This window comes from Sylvia atricapilla, chromosome 6 (assembly GCF_009819655.1).
Source record: "Sylvia atricapilla isolate bSylAtr1 chromosome 6, bSylAtr1.pri, whole genome shotgun sequence".
Lineage (NCBI taxonomy): Eukaryota > Metazoa > Chordata > Aves > Passeriformes > Sylviidae > Sylvia > Sylvia atricapilla.
In genome coordinates this window covers 63,407,977-63,417,639 of record NC_089145.1, presented here as the reverse complement: position 1 = coordinate 63,417,639, position 9,663 = coordinate 63,407,977, and the positions used below count along the sequence as shown (strand labels likewise).

At 47.2% G+C, this 9,663-nt stretch overlaps 1 long non-coding RNA gene across 4 annotated transcripts; it reads left to right on the top strand.

The window, feature by feature from the left end:
* Positions 1 to 732: 732 nt before the first annotated feature.
* Positions 733 to 6,806, top strand: LOC136363079 (uncharacterized). 4 transcript variants are annotated; one of them, XR_010743900.1, is made up of 5 exons: positions 733 to 1,909; positions 1,992 to 2,033; positions 2,134 to 2,361; positions 2,538 to 5,321; positions 6,375 to 6,806. It is a non-coding gene; the product is annotated as an uncharacterized lncRNA (long non-coding RNA). The 4 variants fall into 4 exon arrangements; XR_010743899.1 differs by lacking the exon at positions 6,375 to 6,806 and having other exon boundaries at positions 2,285 to 2,328; positions 2,538 to 5,635; XR_010743898.1 differs by lacking the exon at positions 6,375 to 6,806 and having other exon boundaries at positions 2,134 to 2,328; positions 2,538 to 5,635.
* The last annotated feature ends 2,857 nt before the right edge of the window (positions 6,807 to 9,663 follow it).

Genomic DNA, 9,663 nt, shown 5'->3' with positions numbered 1-9,663 from the left:
AAGTAAACCCAAACAGTATCTTTCTTCTAAATTGTTTTGGGAAAGAACTTCCTTGGGGAAAAGTGGAACAAACCATTTATTTAACAAAGTGTGCACAGGCATAAAGACTGGATAACATGAAATAATCCAACTTGCTGTTTTGAAGTGAGGTAGCAAATTCAGGAAGTCCTTGCTGTGGGCTGTAGCTGAGCTCCTTTGGTCTCTTATCAGCTGTTCCAGTGTTGATAAAATGCTGAGGCCCAGGCCCCTTGGGCTGCAGGGGCCAGCTCTCGGTGCTCCTCTGGGATTTTTCTTTTTTTTTTTTTTTAATTAGGTGTTTTTAGGTTTTATTGCAGTAAAAGTTGTGACTTTTTTGTTCCATTAGTAATAGAAAGTAGGTTTTCATTTTCTGTGTAGTGATGGGATTGGTGTGTGTGGTGCACTAGTCTTGACTAAGGGTTTAAAATTCTGTGGTTTGGATGTGTGAGGTTAGTGAATTGATGTAGTTCAAGAGACATGGGTTTTCTGCTTTTTATTTGGTTAGAGGCAGGTCTTTGAGTTGGGGAGGTCCTGGGTTGATATTTTGGAGGTTTTTTAAGGGGAATGGGCATGAGGTTATTTTTATTATATGTGGTGGTTTGACTATGAGGAATAAGAGTTGGGGTTTTTTTGTGGATTTTTTGGGGGTTTTGCTTTTGGAATTGATGTGTTTGTGTGGTTAGGGTAGTGGTGTTTCTGGTGCAGCTCTGAGCATCCGTCACTGTTTGTGTGTTTCAGGTGGTCCATTGTATGATACAGGGACCCCCTCACTGACCAGCCGGCAGATCTGCCGAGATCACGCCTCGATGTTTGGATTTCTTTATGGTACCTGACTGAGAGACAGCAGGAAGTTCCCTGAGGGCGAGGCAGCCTTCTCTGGCACCCGACGTGGAATGTCATCCCCTGACATCCGAGAGATAAGTGGAGGGCTGTGAGCCACAGGGGGGGATACAAATGTGGTGCTGGGAGTCACCAGGAGGAAGTTTTGAGTCAGGTTTGGAGATGGGGATGTCCAAGATGTGACACCTCAGGCTACAGAGAGGGAAAATCTCATTTTTGATCCCTGTGCTGAGGTGAGCAGGGCAGAGCAGTCCTGGCGTGTGTCGTGTCACTTGTCTGTTGTGCCCTCTGTGTGTTTGGGTGTTTTGTCTTTCACGTGTTTTCCCTTAGCCCTTCGAGGGCCTTATCAAAACCCTGGCATCGCTCTCAGCATCTCTGGTCTCTGCGTTCCTCGGCCAGGTGCCTTTGACTCGGCTGCTCAGACACGCACCAGAATCCATCTCTCTTCACAAGCATCCGGTCTGGTGCCTTTTCAGGTCTTGTTCTGAGCTGTGTCCACAGCTGTGCACTGCCACGATCCATACTTGAGGATTAGGTCTTTTAGGAATGCAAAGATAGGTAGAGGGTTCTGACCGTAGCCTTCTCGGGCATCCATCTCCTTGGTTCTTGGGATAATTCATCCCATTGTCATCTTCTTGCTGCAGGGTTCTCTGAGCCTGGTCAGCTCACCCTCAGTCTTACCTCGGTCGTCTCATCCCGAGTCCTCTTGGTCCTCAGGGTCGTTCCTCTTGCCAAGAGATTTCTGTCCCTGTTGTGTCCCCTCGTTTGTCCTGCCCTGTGTCACGGGTGTCTGTGTGTGTTTGGGCCGGAGCTGCTCTGCCTTGCTGCTCAGTCTGGGGGTAGGGGTAATAGGGCAAGGCCCGGGGAGTTGGAATTTGTCACATAGGGTGTAGCTGGCCTGTCGAGGGTATTCCCAGGTTGCCAAAAGACGTCTGGAGCTGTCAAGTTACCCTGCAGCACTTTGACCTGTGTCCTCACTTTCTTTCAGATGCTGCTGGATAAAATCCATGGCAGAGCAGCCCATCCTGGGTGTGGGGGCTCCCCTGAGAAGGTCAGTCATTGTTTGTGTTTGCAGGGGAGGGAGATGTAAATGGTGGTTATCTTACAGCGCTGTTCTTTGTCTTTATTTTTAGGAGGTGAAGCCAGATGTCAGCAGTCAAGTTAACGTGGGCACGGTGAGCGGGGATGGGTGGACAGAGGCACTTGCTATTGCTCTGGTCTCCCTTGCTGGTGCAACTCTAAGCATTTGCTATTCATTTTTTTTTTTTTTTTTAGGTGGTCCTTTTGCCAGATGTGCAGGCCCAGGATGCCAGAGGCCAGATGGGTGCCACTTTAAGCTGTCCTTGTGGCATGCTTCAGTCAGAGCGGGGAGGTTGCTGTTTCACAGTAACTCAGCATGCTGTTTTGCTTTTTTATTTCTCTGCAGGCGCTGCTGCTGTCCCAGGCGTGCCGAGGAATAGAGGGAGCGGGGTGAGTTGGCGTTTAGGCAGGGTGACCCCTAAGGTGAGCGGCGTGCAGCAGTGGCTAGGCGTGTACCTTTTCCTTTTGCGGGTACCCTCCGGGCAGCCTCTGGAGTGGAATGAAGATCTGAGGGGGGAGGCAGGACAGGTGGTGTGGAAGGGCCCCGGGGATTAGTCTTCTGGAGGAGGATAGTCACATTTTCTGGTTTGTGACCCTAGGTAGCGTGAGGAGGCGCGGAGCTCGAGTCTGGATACGGCAGCGGATGCAGAGAGCGTCTCGACGTCCACGGTGCCGACACGTTCATTTCTGTCAAGGATGGATTTTGTCTGCCTGTCTTCCAAAAGCTAAGTGTTGGAGCCGTGGGTGGGACAAGGGGAAAAACCTTTTCAGTCCCAGGTGGCAAGTTGAGGTTCTTTAGAGGGGAGGGCCCTAGCGTGATGGACCCCTCAGCAGTAAAGGGGGAGAGGGTTTCTCCTCAGCAGCACCGGAGCCTTTGCTGGGCAGGGCAGTTCAGAGCCATCTCTGTGTTCTGGGGAGCTTCACACTGTTGGCCTTCGCTTAGAGTCCGCAGGGTTAGGGTGCGGTGGGGGATTCCTGGCCTGGCTCACCCTGGGATGCCTGTCCTTGGAGCATCCTGCTAAAGGACCATCGCTGGTTCCAAGGTGTAGGGCAGTAGGGTTCAGCAGGAGGAGTTTGCAGTGACACACAGAGACTGAGGGAGGACTCGAGAGGTACAGGACTCAAGGGCTAGAGCACACAGTGAAAATCAGGGGTACAGGCTAGGATAGAAGTCAGAGTACAGGTGTACCAGCCCTCACAGCACCGCTACCAGCCGCGTTTACCTGAGGGCAGGTGCAGGCAGGAGCTGTAATGCAGGACAATGATGCCAGAAGCCCTGAGAGGTGCAGGCAGTAAGGCTAGGGCTAGGCAGGAAGTGACAGTGGGGGGACAGAGTCCTCAGGGTGGAGTTGACTGGGCATGTCCATCCTGCGATCCCTGTCCTGCTGCAACCAGGGATGCTCACAGCCCTAATGGGGGCTGAGCCCAGTGCCAGTAATGCCTCCAACACCTTGGCACCGCAAGAGTCAGCCTCTGAGCACAGCCAGAGCGTGCTGCCCGAGGACCCAGGCATGCTTAGGGGACGGTGAGTAGCAGAATTGGCAGATTTTGGCTGATCTGCTGCTAAGGTTATGCTTTGCTATTTGATTGTCTTTATTGTAGCTGACTAAGAGACAGCAGGGCAGAGCAGTCCTGGCGTGTGTCGTGTCACTTGTCTGTTGTGCCCTCTGTGTGTTTTGGGTGTTTTGTCTTTCATGTCTTATCCCTTTGCCCTTCGAGGGCCTTATCAAAACCCTGGCATCGCTCTCAGCATCTCTGGTCTCTGCGTTCCTCGGCCAGGTGCCTTTGACTCGGCTGCTCAGACACGCACCAGAATCCATCTCTCTTCACAAGCATCCGGTCTGGTGCCTTTTCGGGTCTTGTTCTGAGCTGTGTCCACAGCTGTGCACTGCCACGGTCCATTCTGGAGGATTAGGTCTTTTAGGAATGCAAAGATAGGTAGAGGATTCTGACCGTAGCCTTCTCGGGCATCCATCTCCTTGGTTCTTGGGATAATCATCCCATTGTCATCTTCTTGCTGCAGGGTTCTCTGAGCCTGGTCAGCTCACCCTCAGTCTTACCTCGGTCACCTCATCCCGAGTTCTCTTGGTCGTTCTTCTTGCCAAGAGATTTCTGTCCCTGTTGTGTCCCCTCGTTTGTCCTGCCCTGTGTCACGGGTGTCTGTGTGTGTTTGGGCCGGAGCTGCTCTGCCTTGCTGCTCAGTCTGGATGTAGGGATAATAGGGTAAGGCCCGGGGAGTTGGAATTTGTGACATAGGGTGTAGCTGGCCTGTCGAGGGTATTCCCGGGTTGCCACAAGATGTCTGGAGCTGTCAAGTTACCCTGCAGCACTCTGACTTTTGTCTGAACTTTCTTTCAGATGCAGAGGGATAAAATCCCTGGCAGAGCAGCCCAGGGACCAGACACTTGGGCCTGACACAGCTCTCCGCTGAGGGTACTTGGGGAAATGAGTAGTTTTTTTCCTGGAGTTTTAAAAATTTTTTAAATTTTTTAAGCTTTCTACTAGGTTTTAATCATCAACTTGGTAAAAATTAATAGTTATTGAATAAGTCATATTGTTGGCATTTTCTTCATGAAAACATGAGGGGCTGGTACGTTACAGTCTCCAAAGACAGCAGTTTTTTTAATAGCTGTGAGATTTATATCTTGATTTTGAGACTCTCTGTTGGATAACTGTGTGGTTAAGTCTTATTTTGAAGTCAGCTGCTTCAATAATGAATTTATACTGCAAATACCCTCTAATGTCAGAAGGTTAAAGCCCCAGCACCAGCATGCCACCTCCTTAATTTTTAGCAGCAAAAATTGATCTTTACTAAACTAAAACCTTCATTTTGAAGACATAACTTCATAGAGAACAGGTCTCCCCAGGAGCTGTGTGGGGCGGTGCTGGGGGAAGAAAAACAGGGTCAGGAATGTGTGGGGCAGAGCTGGGGAGAAAAGAGGGGTTAGAAAATCTATGGGACTGGAATGGGGTCAGGATGTGGGGCACGATTGCGATCTGTGGGGCAGGGAATGTGTGGGAATGATGTTCCCTGCCCCAGACATTCTGGCCCCATAGATTTTTCTGACCCCATTTTTCTGCCCCACACATTCCTGACCCATGGATTTTCCTGCCCCGTAGATTTCCTGGCTCTGTTTCTCTCCCCCAGCTCTGCCCCACACGTTCCTTCCCCCATTCCTGCCCCGCAGATCTCTGCCCCATGGATTTTTCTGCCCCCTGATTTTCTCCCTGAGCTCTGCCCCATACATAATCCTGCCCTACACCTATCCTGCCCCACATCCTGACCTCGTTTCTCTGCCCCACACGTTCCTGCCCTACAGAGTTTCAGATGTCAAATACAAGTGAGTCTGGAGTTTCTCTGCATCTACTCCCACAAACTACAGGTGACTCTTGGATAGGAGCAAGTAGACCTGTTGAATTCCCACTTCCCTTTAAAATCAGAGCAGAGGAAGCAGATTTTAAATCATCATTCCATGAACTTCCCCTGACTCGATGACTGTGCCAAAAGATTTCAGTGTTAGGAATTTGTGAGCTTGTTTTCCAGGCAAGCTGGGATTTTGGTATTATTCCTTCCTTTTATTTGATGTTTCTCCTCTCTCTGGTTTTAGGAAGGGAATGTTTATTGCAAAGGCTAGTTTTCCATCCTGATTGGGATTTTGGTACGTGTTAGGGCACGTTTCCAAGGAAATATACCAAATTAATGTTGGTAAATCAGGCGTTGTTCAGCACCGTACCCACAGAATTCTGCGAATTCCCAGCAAAACTTGCCAAGTGTTTCATGGCCATGATTCATCTCTTTGTAAAGTTCAATTTGCTGCATTTGTAATTCCATGGATCCCCTTAAAACTTCAGTCCTGGCCTGGCTGCTCTTCCTGGGACACAGTGAGGTGGTTCTTTCCTGCCTTGGCACACGTGTGGCTGCTCGTCCAGAGTGAGCTTCCCGCTAAGATAGAATTTGTTTGCAAGCAAAACTGGGCATTGTCTAGAAAACCTTAGTTTGTGGGAGGCACTGGGTTTGTTTTCCATATTGCAGCCTAATCCAGGAAACTCCTGGAGCTGTGTTAGGCAGGGGCATGAGGGCAGAGCTGCATTTATTTAATTTTGTATTTTATTTATTATGTTTTATTTTGTCTTCTTTGTGTGTTTTTTTTTTTTTTTTTTTTTTTTTGTGTGTGTGTGTTATTTTCGTTAGTATTGTGTTTTTAAAACGTTTTTCTTCTTATTTTTTAATTTTAATTTTCAATTTTCTTTTACTTTTTTACCTAATTTTAATTACTTTTAGTAATTGTAGTTTTTTATTCAATTTTCTTTCTTTTTATTTTTAATTTTATTTTTTTACTTTTAAATTTTATTTCCTTTTTCTATTTAATTTTGTTTCTTATTTGATGTATTTTTGTTTTATTTTTTCATGTTTTCTCTGTTCCTGTTTTCCCCAGACTCTTTCTGTCCCCGGGGCTGTGGAAGTTTGGCTGCTGGCAAGAAAGAAGTTGAGAAACGACCTCCCCGTGCCCTGGACGTGTGGATAGAATGGAGGGCGCAGTTCAGCAAAAGCTCCGTGTTTTCTGCTCGGGTCAAACAGCTGAACGGAGAAAGCCCTGAACCCCCCGGGGCCCTTTTATTCCTTTCAGCCCCCGAACAGGTCTCGTCCCACCCGTGCACAGAATCGCCAGCAGCAGCCTGATGTCGGGGTGTATTTCAGAGGCAGCCACAAAACAAAGTCGACGCTTTCTTTTGTAACTCCCCGAACCTCCTTGGTTATTATTATAGCCATGGTGGAATTAATTTGTTCTTTTAGTAAAACATTCTGTATAAAACACGTACGATATCTAATGCCTATGTCTCTTTGAAATAAAAGTATTCTGCAGCTCCGTGATTGTTTCCAGGATGACGTTAACCCCCCATCTACAAACTAAAGGGAGGAGTTCCCTGAAGGAGATGGGCCTTCTCCTGAGATGACATTCCTAATGACTCAATGCTCCTCGCCTGACTGAGCCTTTATCCACACTCTGCCCCGTGGCCGTGGGTATGCCGAGTTCCCGAAAAACTAATCAGAAGTATCGGCTCTGCCCCGAGCCCCAATCAGCAGAGCAGCAGAGGAAAAGAAAAGAAATGTAGATTTGAAAACAGCTGCAGAGTAGACAAGAGAAAGAGGCAACCTCTTTCCTCAAGCAGAGACTGTCTGGGGCAGAATCTGTGAGCGGGGAGGGGTGCGGCTTTGCAGTCACACCTGAGGTGTGCACCCAGCATTTAATCCCGGGGGCTAGATGCTGTCCCATTGCTGTTGGCTTTTTCCACAAAATACTGATTCACAGAATTCTATTAATGAATTGGCACTTTTAAATGAAACTGGACTCGTTATTTATAACTTTTATTAACAAAGAAATCCAAAACAAAGCAAAAAAAACCCAAAAACCCTCACAACCACTCCCCCAAGAACAAAACACTGAAAGAGAAATTATGCCAGTAATTTTCAAATAAAAATTACATCTTGACCCCTTAGAGACCCAGGTGCATTTAATCCTCATTAAGTGTGGTTCTGATGTGTTAGGTTGATGATTTCATCTAGTTTAAAATACTGTTTATTTGTTAATATGTTAAACACGAATTAAAAAAAAAGTTAAAAAATAGAAAAATAAGAAATATCAATAATAAAAATAAGTACAATATATACGGCTACATGTTAAATATATTTATAACGTATTATATGCAGTAGACATAGATATGAATAAAAAAGACGAATGGTAATGATGATAAATAAAATATAAAAAAATTAATACAAAAAAAATTGGAGCATAGCTTAAACGAAAGGCTTTTTTGGTTTCAGTTTGGCTGATGGCTGGGTTCTTGCAGTTGCGGTTGGGGGTCTTTTGGGTCGTTTATTCCAGAGGATGTTCGGAAGGGCATTTTTGGCCGCGCGCTTCTTTGCCTCCCGCTGTGCGCCGCTGCCCCGGGCCGGGCTGTGCGGCGGTGCTGCCACCGTGTGGGCAGAGAGCGGTACTGCAGCTCCAGCCCGCGGCAGCCCCGGGCTGCGCTCAAGGCGGTGCTGCCACCGTGTGGGCAGAGGGCGGTACTGCAGCTGCTCCCCGTGCCCGTCAGCGAGCCGCACGGCAGCCCCGGGCTGTGAGCTCGAGGGCAGTGCTGCCGCCCGACCGTGGATTTGGGGTGTCTTTGGAGGCGGATTCTCGGGCTGATTTGGGGCTGAATTTTTAGCCGACTTGGGGACAAATGAGAGGCAATTTGGGCTGAATGCTGACTGATTTGGGGCTGGTTTGTGGAGATTTTTGGGCTGAATTTGAGGTTGATTTGGGCTGAATTTCGGGGTAATTTTGCTGAATATTAGGCGGTTCTGGGCTGATTTGTGGGCTGAATTTTAGGAGAATTTGGAGCTGGTGTGGGTGGATTTTGGGGGTCATTTTGGGCTGCATTTTGAGGTGAGTTTGTGCTGAATTTTCAGTGATTTCTGGGGTATTTTGGGGCTGGTTTTGGGACTGTTTGGGCTGAAATTGGGCTGATTTAAAGCCAATTTTGGGCGTGATTTGGGGCCATTTTTGGCTGAATTTTGGGCTGATTTTGGAGCAGATTTGGGGGTAATTTTTCTGTCTCTTTTGGGAGAAATTTGGGTCATTTGGGGCTGAATGTTGGGCTGATTTGGGGAGCATTTGGAGCAGATGTTTGGGTGGTTTTTGGGCTGATTTTGGCTGATTTTGGGGCTGAATTTTGAGGTAATTTTGAAACAATTTTGGGTTTAATTTGAGGTCAATTTTGGGGTGAATTTTCACTGATTTTGGGTCTGAATTTGGGATCATTTTTAGGGCTGATTTTATAGATTTTGGGGCTGAATTTTGGGGGTAATTTTAGGATAATTTTGGAGAGTTTTGGGACAATATTCAGCAGGTTTTGGGCATTTGGGGGGTAATTTTGTGTTGTTTTTGGGCTGAATTTGCGGCTGATTTTGGGCTGAACTTTGGAAACTTTGGGCTGAGTTGGGGGTAATTTTTGCTGAATTTTGGACTGTTTTGGGGGCTGAATTTTTAGGAGAATTTGGAGGTGATGTGGGCTTATTTTGGGGGTCATTTTGGGCTGCATTTTGAGGTGAGTTTGTGCTGTATTTTCACTAGTTTGTGGAGTAATTTGAGGCTGGTTTTGGGGCTGGTTTGGGGAGTATTTTGGTTGATTTTTGGGCCATTTTTGAGCCAAATTTGGGGTGGTTTTGGGGGTGATTTGGGACATTTTTGGCTGCATTTTGGGCTGAACCTGGGCTGATTTTGGAGCTGATTTTGAGGTAATTTTTGGGCTCTGTTGGGAGAAATTTGGGTCATTTGGGCCTGAATTTTGGCCTGATTTGGGGAGCATTTGGAGTAGATGTTTGGGTGGGTTTGGGGCTGATTGTAGAAGTGGTTTTGTCTGATTTTTGGGCTGGAATTGGAACCATTTGGGCTAATTTTTGCTGAATTTTGGGCAGATTTGGGGGCTGAATTTTAGGAGAATTTGGAGGTGATGTGGGCTCATTTTGGGGGCAATTTCTGCGGAATTTGGGGTTAATTTTTGGATTGTTTGGGCTGAATTTTGGGCTGAATTTTAGTCCAATTTTGAGCCACATTTAGGGTGATTTGGGGCTTGTTTTGGGGCTGATTTTGGGACTCTTTGGGCTGAAGTTTGGACTGCATTTTGGGCCAGTTTTTAGCCAAATTTGGGATGATTTGGGGGTTAATTTGGGGCCATTTT